The sequence below is a fragment of the Coenobita brevimanus genome, chromosome 80 (assembly GCF_032717465.1).
Source record: "Coenobita brevimanus isolate Jiangsu-jjx chromosome 80, ASM3271746v2, whole genome shotgun sequence".
NCBI classification, from domain to species: domain Eukaryota; kingdom Metazoa; phylum Arthropoda; class Malacostraca; order Decapoda; family Coenobitidae; genus Coenobita; species Coenobita brevimanus.
Genome location: NC_137033.1, coordinates 48247936 through 48259402, shown reverse-complemented (window position 1 = coordinate 48259402; position 11467 = coordinate 48247936).

Genomic DNA, 11467 nt, shown 5'->3' with positions numbered 1-11467 from the left:
GTCCTGGAACCGACTTCCAAGCCTGACTGCATCTGAGAGGGTTCAGGAGACACAGAAATGGAATAATGTGAACTGTCTACTTATTTGTAGCCTGACAAACAGTTGAAGCACAGTGAGCGGTTATGCAGGTAGTTCGATGAAGTACTTGTGCCCGGAGGATTGCTAGAGAGGATTTCATTTGATGGACGGGTTTTCTGTACTCTGGTACACAAATGCAACTGTGTAATTCATTGTATGCACAGTGTACTGGACTACCACACCCTAGTGGACTTCTACTACACATAACTGCACAATGCTCAGGAGAGTTGCTTACTGCTGATTCATCTGAAAAACCATCCTTGTGTACAGCGTACATACACTGATACTATATCGGAAAGAGTCTGTTGCTCCATTAGATAAAATAGGGCTTTTGCAGCAGGTCTGAACCACAGTGAGTTCCGCTACTACATCTGGGCTCCTCTACTCTCGGCTCCTTCATTTTCCGGGTCTTAACTGTCACTGGAGGATGATACACCTTTGGAGGGGGAGCTCCAATCATCCGAGGAGTTACTGAAGGTCTGAGAGCTGCTGGAGGAGTCATAATCTTGTGATCTTTTGTTGTTGTGGGAAGATAATCACTGAGCTTGTGTAACCAAGAAAACACTTGCCCACTCATGACTAGGTTCGTAAATTAAAGTACTGTAGGGGCAGATCCACAGATTATCTTTATTAAATCCTGAATTTGTTGTCGATTCTGAGGTTGAGCAACTTTGTTTTAATCAGTACAATGTATGTGGTAGGGAAAAGGCTAGAGAGAAGCTGAATAAATGAGTGAATGCATGATAGATGGATAGATAGAAGGATTGATTGTGTGTGTGTGTGTGTGTGTGTGTGTGTGTGTGTGTGTGTGTGTAATTATTAAACACTTACCCAGCTTACAAGGTAAACAGACCGAACCAACTACACACCTCTACCCAAGCTGGTATGAATTATTATTTTTATTTTTATTCTTACTATTCTTTCTCTTCGTGTTCGTCTTTTTTTTTTATTATTATTGTTCGCAGAGGTTAATCTATACCCGATTCTCTCTCTCTCTCTCTCTCTCTCTCTCTCTCTCTCTCTCTCTCTCTCTCCTGGTATTCTCTTTTCTCATTTTCCTGTCTGCCAGGTTACAGGTTATTTTTTGTGTCTTCCATCGTTCATGATTCTTCTCATTTTTCATTCATGGCTCCTTTTTTTACTATCTCCCTCACTTCCAGCTTTGATAGTCTCCTCCTATACCGTTCTCCTTTTTCTATCTACGTTCATGTCTGCCTCCTTCCTCTCTTTCACTTTTCTTTTGTCGCTATGTACCCTTTCCGACTGTCTCTTCTTGCTTTATTTCCTGTTTTTCCTTTACCTGGTTTCGTTCATCTCAACCCATGTCTGTTTTCTTGCTCGTTATCTTCCATTCATTACACTATTTGTTTTCATTTCCTCCCTGACTGTCGTTTTCCCTTTCCTCCATCGCTGTTAATTTCTCTGTTTCATGCTGCCTTTTACCCTCTCCACTCTCGCTCGCTTCCGCTCCTGCCTCCCTGCTTACCTCACACTCCCTTCCCTCTTGTCCGACGGCCCCTCCCACTCCCTTCCCTCCTCTTTGCCTGCCTGGCTGACTCTTTCCTCTCTTTCTAGCCTGCCTACCTCACTACCTTCTCTCCGGCCCACTTGCCTGCCTCCCTCCCCTCCTTTCTACCTGTCTGTTTCACTCTCTCCCCTCCTGCCTGTCTACCCAGCCCCTCCCTCCTTCTTACCTGCCTGCCTCACTCGATCCCCTTTTGCCCACATGCCTACTTCACTCCTTCCCTTCATTTTTACCTGTCTGTCACCCTCCCTCCCCTCCCCTCCTGTCTGCCTGTCTACCTTAATCCCTCCCCCTCCTACCTGCCTGCCTCATTCCCCTTTCTTCCTGCTTTCCTACTTGAGTCCCACCATTCCTACCTGCCAGCCAATCTACCTCACCCACTCCCCCATCACTGCCTAACTCCCTCCCTTTCTCCCTCATTCCCCGCCGTCCTGTATCCACTCTCTCTCCCTTCCTTTCTTCTTTCCTCCCATCCCTCTCTGCTTGCCTCGCTCCCTCCCATTCTGCCTCATTCCCTTCCTCCTATTCCTGTCTACTGTCTGCTTGCCTCCCACACCTCCTCTCTCACCTCCGTTCCACCTACATGCTTCCCTTTCCTGTCTGCCTGTCTCCCTTCCTCCTCCTGCTCCTCCTCCCTTCCCTCCTGTACCACTCCCTCCTTCCCAACTTGTCTCCTCATTCCTGCCTTCCTGCCTCCTCACGTGCTTGCCATCCATCCCACGGGACGGCCCTGGAGTTCAAACTCATAATTTTGAATTCCTCACTCGCTTTGTATTCCGCCCTACAGATACTTCTCCCCCACACATATTTTACCGATTCATATTTTAACTTTTTAAATGTTTTCCGGAGGGACAGGAGGGGGAGAAATTGGCTTTTGAGTTTAAAGTTACGTCTTCTTCAAAATGACAGTCAACATTTTTATATTTTCGTGGGTCTTATCAAAACGTTATCATGAGGAATATGTTTGTTTGGGGGTCTGGAATACAGTTATTTTTTCTCAGTATGATAGTCGAGAACTTATTATACTCTCTTCCTCATATACAAAATGGAAGCATATATTATACTCTCTTCCTCATATACAAAATGGAAGCATATAAATTGAACGTTTCCTGGAAAGAAGAACTTTACATATTTTTCGTTAAGACTTTACATTTCTTTCTAAATATGCGAGAGGATGCAGTGATCTTAATTAATACTTCCTTGTAATTTAATTCACTTAGAAGTTTTTATCTTTATCTGTGTCAAATATGATGGAAAATGTTGAGACGAATTGCTGTGTTGTTGATGAAGCCTGTGAATGATAGTGAATGGTTCAGTATCAATACTAGAGTGTTACAAGCGTGTTTGATACACCCTCAGATTTTATGTATGTGGAAACTGATTGAATTATATTCCTTATATGCCCCCAAAAAATCTGATAGCCCAATTTTTTTTTTTTTTTCAAAGAGAACTGACCGAAGGGAAAATCAAAATCAATAAACGTTCATTTCAAGGGACACTGCATTTAAAAGACTGTAGGTGATAAGCAGTAAGGAAGACTGACTGAGGAATGCAGTTCCAGAGTTGACCAAGTTAAACCAGAGTGAAAGAAACGAGTAAATCGTGGTGAAGGCTAGCGAAACATGGAATATATGAGATCTAATACGTGCATATCATGCCGAGCTGTTTACTGTGTTTGCGAACTTTGCAAATGGTTCTGAGTTCTGCGAAGGTTTGAAGGGCTTTATGTATAAGTGGATACAGATAAGAATGAAAGAAAACCATTCGAGAGCCGAATGCTAATCGCCCGCCTGAATATGCTGTTTTCCAAGTCCAAGATTTCTGCCATATCTTGATGCCTTTATTGTTTCACATTGATAACTCAAGCCGTTCATGAGATGTGCTAAAGGCAGGTGATAAAAACGAGCTGACCTATGGCAGTCATTTTTAGTGACCTTGACCTTGACCCCGAGGGCCCATTTTCGAACTCGTCTAATATTTTGGCCACATCTTGATACCCTGAAGGTTTCATGTTGATAGCTCAAGCTGTTCATGAGATATAATGGGAACACACACACACACACGAGAGAGAGAGAGAGAGAGAGAGAGAGAGAGAGAGAGAGAGAGAGAGAGAGAGAGGCGGGCACAGACATTATCGCTCTGCCTTGCAGGCGGCCGATAACAAACAGGTGCTTTTGAATGAACAGATAACTTCCAGTGTGAAGTGATGTCGGAGATATAAAAAGCTGATGTGGTGGAATTTTACTGTCAAACAATGATATGGCATAAGTATATATATATATATATATATATATATATATATATATATATATATATATATATATATATATAAAACTCTAGAGAACACTGGAAAGGTGACTTCAGTAACATATTTGAGGTACACAGATGGGAAAGGATAAATTATTTTGTAGTCAGTGAAGTATGGGGATTAGGAAACTTAATGAATGAAAGCAAAACATTCGGGAGCCGAATACTTATCGCCCGCCAGAACATGCTGTTGGCCAAGTCCAAGAATTAGGCCATATCTCGATACCCTGAAGGTTTCATTTCGATAGCTCAAGCCGTTCATGAGAAATGTGTTAAAGGCTAGCGATAAGAACTAGTTGACATTTGGCAGCCAGTTTGCCAAACTTGACCTTGACCTCGAGTGCCCATGTTCAAGCTCGGCCAAGATTTTGGCCACATCTCTATACCCTGAAGGTTTCATGTTGATAGCTCCAGCCGTTCATGAGATATAATGGGAAAACACACACCCACACCCACCCACCCACCCACCCACCCACACACACACACACACACACACACACACACACGACGGCAAAAATATTATCGCTCCGCCTACTGAAGTCGGCCGATAATAAGTGTTCAAAATAGTATGTACTAAGATAGTACTGTTACAAAGAGAACATGATAATAACTTTCACTGATCCTCCTGGAACACAAGCCTCCATCTTTTATATTCTTAATGTCCTCGAACAGCTTGTACAGCACCTCACCCATATCCCTGAATGCCTTGGAGCGAGTTTCAACACACTTGACCTCTTCCTTACAACTGATCCTTCTGCTTATGCTGTTAAGCTTTTCTGGCCGCTGGGCCCCTCCCATCACAATGGTATCACCTTATCCTGTCCTATTGCTGCAGTAAGGTCTGTGGGTGTGACACTTTAGAACTGCTGATTGTGGGGCTCTCAGGCAGTACTTCTTTGATTTTCCCTGGAATGATTATTGCTTCCATGGCCAAAAGCCATTTCAGTGTGCCTCGCGCATTACAGACGTTATTCTTTCGGGAATCGAGACATACATTACTTTCTCTTATCGGCTGTGGCACTTTGGAGCTGCTGACTGGGGGGTTCTCATGCAGTACTTCTTTGATTTTCCCTGGAATTATTATTGCGTCCATGACCAAAAGCCATCTGTGTACCTCGCCATTACGGATGTTTATCTCTCGGGGATGGAAGCACATATTCCTTTCTCTTATGATGTGATTAATGCAAAAAAAATAAATAAATAAAACTCGGTTTAATCACGCTTGCTCTAATGCTTTCCACAACAGAGAGAAGGCCAACAATAGGTACTGGAACCAACTAACACCTGAATTTCATCTCTTTTATGTCTTCCTAGAACTGTGCTAAGTCTTGTCTTTGCTCTGCTAAGAATAATTATCATTCGTACTAAATGCTCTGAACTCTATGACTCAGATTCTTCCCGCCCCTTCTGGCACCTTGCCAAAAACCTTTATAACAACTTTACTTCATCCTTCCCTCTTTTTCGCTCTGAAGGATCTGTAGTTGTTTCTTCTACTGAAAAAGCAGAACTCTTAGCCCAGATTTTCTCAACCAGGCCCACATTAGACGATTGCGGTGCTGTTTCTTCATCATTTCCCTTCTCTGACTTCATCATGACTTACATTAAAAAATCTTCAGTTGACATACTTTCTTCCACCACTGGCCTCAGTACTAACAAAGCATATGGGCCTCATAGGGTCCCTCCTGTTGTCCTCAAAAACTGTGCTCCTGCATTTACATCCTGCTTAGGTAAACTTTTTTCCCCTTTGTCTGTCGACTTGCACCCTTCCTTCTTGCTGGAAGTTTGCTCTTATTCAGCCTGTTCCAAAGAAGGGTGACCATTCTTTCACACCCTATATTTCTACTTATTATAATCTATTCTTAACAAAAATATTTAAGGCACTTTCCTTTCATAACCTTTCCGATCGCCAATATGGGTTCTGCTAGGGATGCTCCATTGGCGATCTTCTCACCTTCCTTTCAGACTCCTGGTCATCCGTCGTTCGGGACTTTGGCGAAAGTTTTGACATTGCACCTGATATCTCAAAGACTTTTGATCAAGCCTGGTGTAAATCTGATTTCCAAGCTTCCTTATGGTTTCTGTCCTTGTATCTGAGCCTTCATATCTAGCTTCCATTCTGGTCGTTCTATAGCTGCTGTCGTAGATAGCCACCGTACTTATCTTAGAGCTGCATGGAGGTCCTCAGGGCTTTGCCCTATCACCAACACTTTTCCTTATATTATCAATGATCTAATTATACACAGAACTCCGTCCACTCATAAGCTTATGACTCCACCCTTCACCTTGCTATTTACTTCTTGCGCCATCCATCTCAGCAGTTACTGCAGCAAACAAGGCATGAGGCAATGACACACCCAATGTCTGTCTTGGCTCATATCTCTGATTGGGGTAAAAGTAATCTTGTTTTTCCTAATGCATCAAAAATTCAGTTCTAACATCTTTTGACCCGTCAAAGTCTTATGCAGGAGTATCGTCTAGTTTTTAACAATGTCTAACTCTATCCTGTATCATCACAACATATTTTGGGTTTTGTTCTTTCGCGATTTGTCTTGGAAAGATCATATCACCTCTACTGTAAAATCTACTTACTCATACTCTTCCTCTTACTCCATGGGAGTCTGCAGGCAGTCAAACAATGAATCATTAGTTTTGGGACTACAGTACACATCAAACACATATACAATCAAATAACTCAGTTCACAGTCAGGCACACACATCATGACCAACATATTCAGAATAATTTTCCTTCACATACGCATATCCAGAACACACATACACACCTAAGCATCCAGGTATAATGGCAGCAGACAGTCAACATTTACAGTAGTTCTATATCGTACAAAACCCGAGAAGTGTAGAGCACCCGGAATTAATCCCTGTGGTGCCCCACATGTTATCGGCACTGATAATAATTAAGTGAAATCTGTTTTGGCTTAATACTGTCTATTCCTGAGGTATTTTTGTTTTACCATGCCTGTCAACAGCACGTTTGGCTTGCAACATAATTATGATGGCACCCAAATTCATGAATGAGTTTCCCATGAATGACCTACTCTGAAAATAATTTAAAAACACTAACACAAACAATAGAAAACATAGATAATAGCCCCAAATGCAAATAACTAACAACATAAAGATGAACATAAACATGACCAGTGTTGGGGAATTGTGGACTCAGCGGTATAAGTCCAGCTGTGTGGAAATGTAAGCCATGAGTTCATTACACGATTGATTAGCGACACAAAGCCTTATAATTTCCACTGTGACAGAGACGCTTTTGTCTGTGTTGCACGAACTGTTCTAATTAGTGTCTGCTTCATTGTGAAGCATAAGTCCACGGATGAATAAGTTCCAATTATATCCTAAAGCTTGGATTGCCATGGCTCTTTACAATGCTGAATAAATTTCTCTGGAAGCATAAAGACATATATGAAGATTCTAATACTCTGGTGAATTATTTGTATTACTAAGACGATTCCGTACAATTTAGAAACGACCTTGAATAGCGATGGGATTAGTGAAAAATTTATCTAACCCATCTAATTTGAAAAGTATCTTATTCTGAGCTTAATATTATCGTCTGAAGACAGCAAGAATATAATAAGTACAAAACTACTTCATGCGGGAGATTCAGAGCCCTTCGGTGTGGTATGGGAGGATGATTTTGTGTGGTGTTAGAGAGTGGTTTGGTGTGGTGGTAGAGGGTGGTTTGGTGTGGTGGTAGAGGGTGGTATGGTGTGGTGGTAGAGGGTGGTATGGTGTGGTGTTTGAAGGCGGTATGATATGGTGTGTTGCGTTGTGTGGTGTGGTGTGTCTTGCCTATTAGGGGCCACTTCTAAACTGAATAGTAGCGTGTGGTATTAGCAAGAGTAAAAACGACGTCCTCGGACATAAGAGGTTCAGTTGAATAAAATCGTTTGGCTCGAGTAACAATAAAAAAAAAAAAAAAAAAAAAAGAAAAGGAAAGGAAAGAAAAAAAAAAGTCATGCTAGGTCCGGTTCCAATGAGGAATCTCCCCTGAGCTGAATTATCATGTTTGGTGGCTGTGGCACAGGAGTAAAGCCCTAATCTTATTTTCGTGTGTAATGAGTTTCTAACCTTATGCTTTATTGGTTTTCACCTGAGACCAATGAAATAATACTGCGGTATCAAAGATGAAATATATTTGACGTCATCGTACTCTTGTTGTCGATGTAACCTCAGCTTCATCTGATGTGGTACCATACTCCATTTTTTTTATTGAGGCGAAGATGCACCTGACGGGTTGATGATGATTGGCTGAATGCAACATGTCCAAAAAATATTTACTAACCCAAATTTCCCCCTCAGATATTTGTTGTCAGTTAATAAAGCTAGATTATGAAGTAATGTTGCATTCAGTCAATAATCACCAATCAGTCAAGTGCATCTTCGCCTCGATTAAAAAAAACTGAGTTATAGTGAAGTGCTGGATGAAGCTATTCTTGTCCCGCAGTCCACTAGCTTCATTCTTGGGGACAGAGAAGGAATTATGGAATATTTTTATAACTGGACAACACAGACATCCATTTATATCGGTGCAGCCACATGAAGGCGTCCCTTTGATCGTACTAAATAGGTTAACAAATCTACCTGAGCAACTCAGCCAAACTGTATTGTCCCATGCAAGTTGTATAATCATCATCGTCATTACACTACTTCCGACTAATGAAATGGGAAAGCAACAGGAAAAAAATAAAAAAAAGGGATTAAAAGCAGAACTCTCACCACAGTATCCAGTGACATCAGCCACACCATCATTCACAATACTATGCGTGCCTTTGAAGTAGTGCCTCAGTAACAGTAAATATATAAAATAATCTTTCTAGGGACACGTTTTAGCCATTTCGCTGTTGTGGAAAGCTGACACCATACAAATTCGTTCACACGAAGGAAATTCTAGTAGTCTGAATGTTAAAAATGATGCCGGGTCTCAGTGTGAATGTTACAAATGATGCCGAGTCTCTTTGTTGTGGACGTTCTTCGGTATTTGTATTCAGGACCGGGATACACAAACGCACTTACAATCAATTCGTTGTCGCAACTCAGTTTTGATTTGCAGGCAGGACAAGGAGGCTGTCGAATCTTCCTCTGTGTCCCGTTCTGACTTCATAAATGCATCTGAGAAGATTACAGAAGGTTATAACTTTTCTCCAGGACTCTCAGAGAAAGGTGTGAAAAATCTTTCCTTGTGTAATTCTTACTATAAAAACATATCTAAGTTACGACGGGGAATCGATCGTAAATATGTTTGAGATGTTTTTCACTAATCATCAAACAACTGGGGTGATTTGGGAAGGAATTACAGAGCATTTGTTCTAACCAAACGTAACCCCCTTCAGCTCAGTTGATGGTCAGGAGTGTTGAGACTAGAAGGTCGATTTGACAAGTAACCAAGGAGACTTTGACATCTCACAACTAAGGTTTTTCTTTTAACGGCGACTTAATACTGAAGCTGTGAGTAGTGCAGCACTACCAGGTAAAGATAAGCCAACGATACTTTGGTCAGTGCTCTCGTCGGTTATGAAAGCTCCCTAGCACCTCTTCATTAGCGATTTATTTTTGGATATGGCTCTTTAATATTCTTTTGAATGTTATTTATGCTGAGTATGTTGGTATCTGAAGGATTTAAATGACACAGAAGAGGACAGTAAAGTGTTATTAGGTAAACAAATCGCTCTGCAAAAGGTGTTAGGGAGCTAGGTTAACCGATGAGAATACCTGCCTTTCTCTTGTTCGTCTGTGTTATGTAAAATGTGTAACAGTACCAGGGCCAGTATTCTTGTCAGGCAAGGAAGCTCCCTAATACCTTTTCTTACGGGATTACACTTGCTTATTACACCTTACTCCCCTCCCCTGTGTTAAATAAATCCATCCAATATCGTTACTCCCCTCTCCTGTGTTAAATAAATCCATCCAGTATCGTTACTCCCTCCCCTGTGTTAAATAAATCCATCCAATATCGTTACTCCCCTCTCCTGTGTTAAATAAATCCATCCAATATCGTTACTCCCTCCCCTGTGTTAAATAAATCCATCCAATATCGTCACACTCTACATAAATAACGTACAAAAAGATACTAACCAGGAATATCCAAAAATAAATCGTTACTGAAGAGGTGCTAGGACGCCTCCTTAGGCGACGATAATACTGGCCAAAAGAACACACGACGATAGTGTACTGAATGGGCTAAGTTTATTCCCCCTTAAGCCCTTCATTCCATGGACGAAATTCTTAATTCTTGTTTTCTTCAGATTATTTTACTTAGGTTAGGGGAGACCTATCGTGCAGTAGGTTTAAGTAAAGCCTTCATTATAACCTTTCAGGAAAAGGAAGGTTCTCCTAAATTTAAATTAAACGTCTACAAGCAGAAAGAATTACATGAAAAAGGACGTCATGGGACTGAAATAGTTAACTCTCAGAACCAGACGACATTTCCTTCATTTCCTTATTGCTATTACCATACACTGTATTCGGTTCAGGAGTCACTGTTCAGACTCGAAATATCAAGTATGGCGTTCAGCATATCCTTTTATTACTGTACTTGTTTTACTCTAACTTGGCCCAGATTTTCGTCCTTTTGTAGTTTATTTCATGTAGCTCAGTGGCAGGTGTAGACATTGCTACGGTTCTGCATTCTTTCCAGAGCACTTCCTCCTGAATAGCACCATATTCTGTTGTAAATCTGGTGTTAAAATTTAGCATTTAAGAAAAGAAGAAGGCGTCTTTAGGCCAAGTTAGAGTAAACGGAGTATAGTCGAGGGTACCGATTGAGGGGAAAGTCGCCAAAAATGATTTCATATTACAAAGAAAAAAAAAAGGGGGGGCCAGCGGCATTAAAATTTCATAATGTCGACATGATTGTGAAGGGAATAAAATCCCAACAGAGTTCATGGCCCAGGAAAGTATGTGGAATCGAAAATTAGTTTTCATTCATATACAGTATATATATATATATATATATATATATATATATATATATATATATATATATATATATATATATATCGTCATCACCCGTTCAAGTATCCACTGCAGGACCGGCCTATCCCGACCCAAGTCAGGACAATACAGCCAATGTATCTCCACCAAGTAGCTTAGGCTGCCTGGTAGAGATTGTGTGTAGGGTGAAAAGTGCTTGTAAGTGTAATTGTAGTGTTGGAGTGGCTTTGGATGTGTGTGTAGTCTGTGAACCAAGTGTAATCGGTCCGCGCAAGTCGACTGGGTGCAAGCATACTTTATAGGAAGCGACTCTGGTTCAACCACAGCATCCCTTGTGTCCGCCAATGCAGTACGTGGTCGGGTGAACACTCCCAGTGTTTATTACCCTGGCGGGGCGCGAACCCTGGTTCACCCGTGTACGAGACGCCCACTCTATCACTGCACCACAGAGGCTCCATATATATATATATATATATATATATATATATATATATATATATATATTTATATATATATATATATATATTTTGTTTGTGTGTGTGTGTGTGTGTGTGTGTGTGTGTGTGTGTGTGTGTGTGTGAGAGAGGAAAAAGGAAG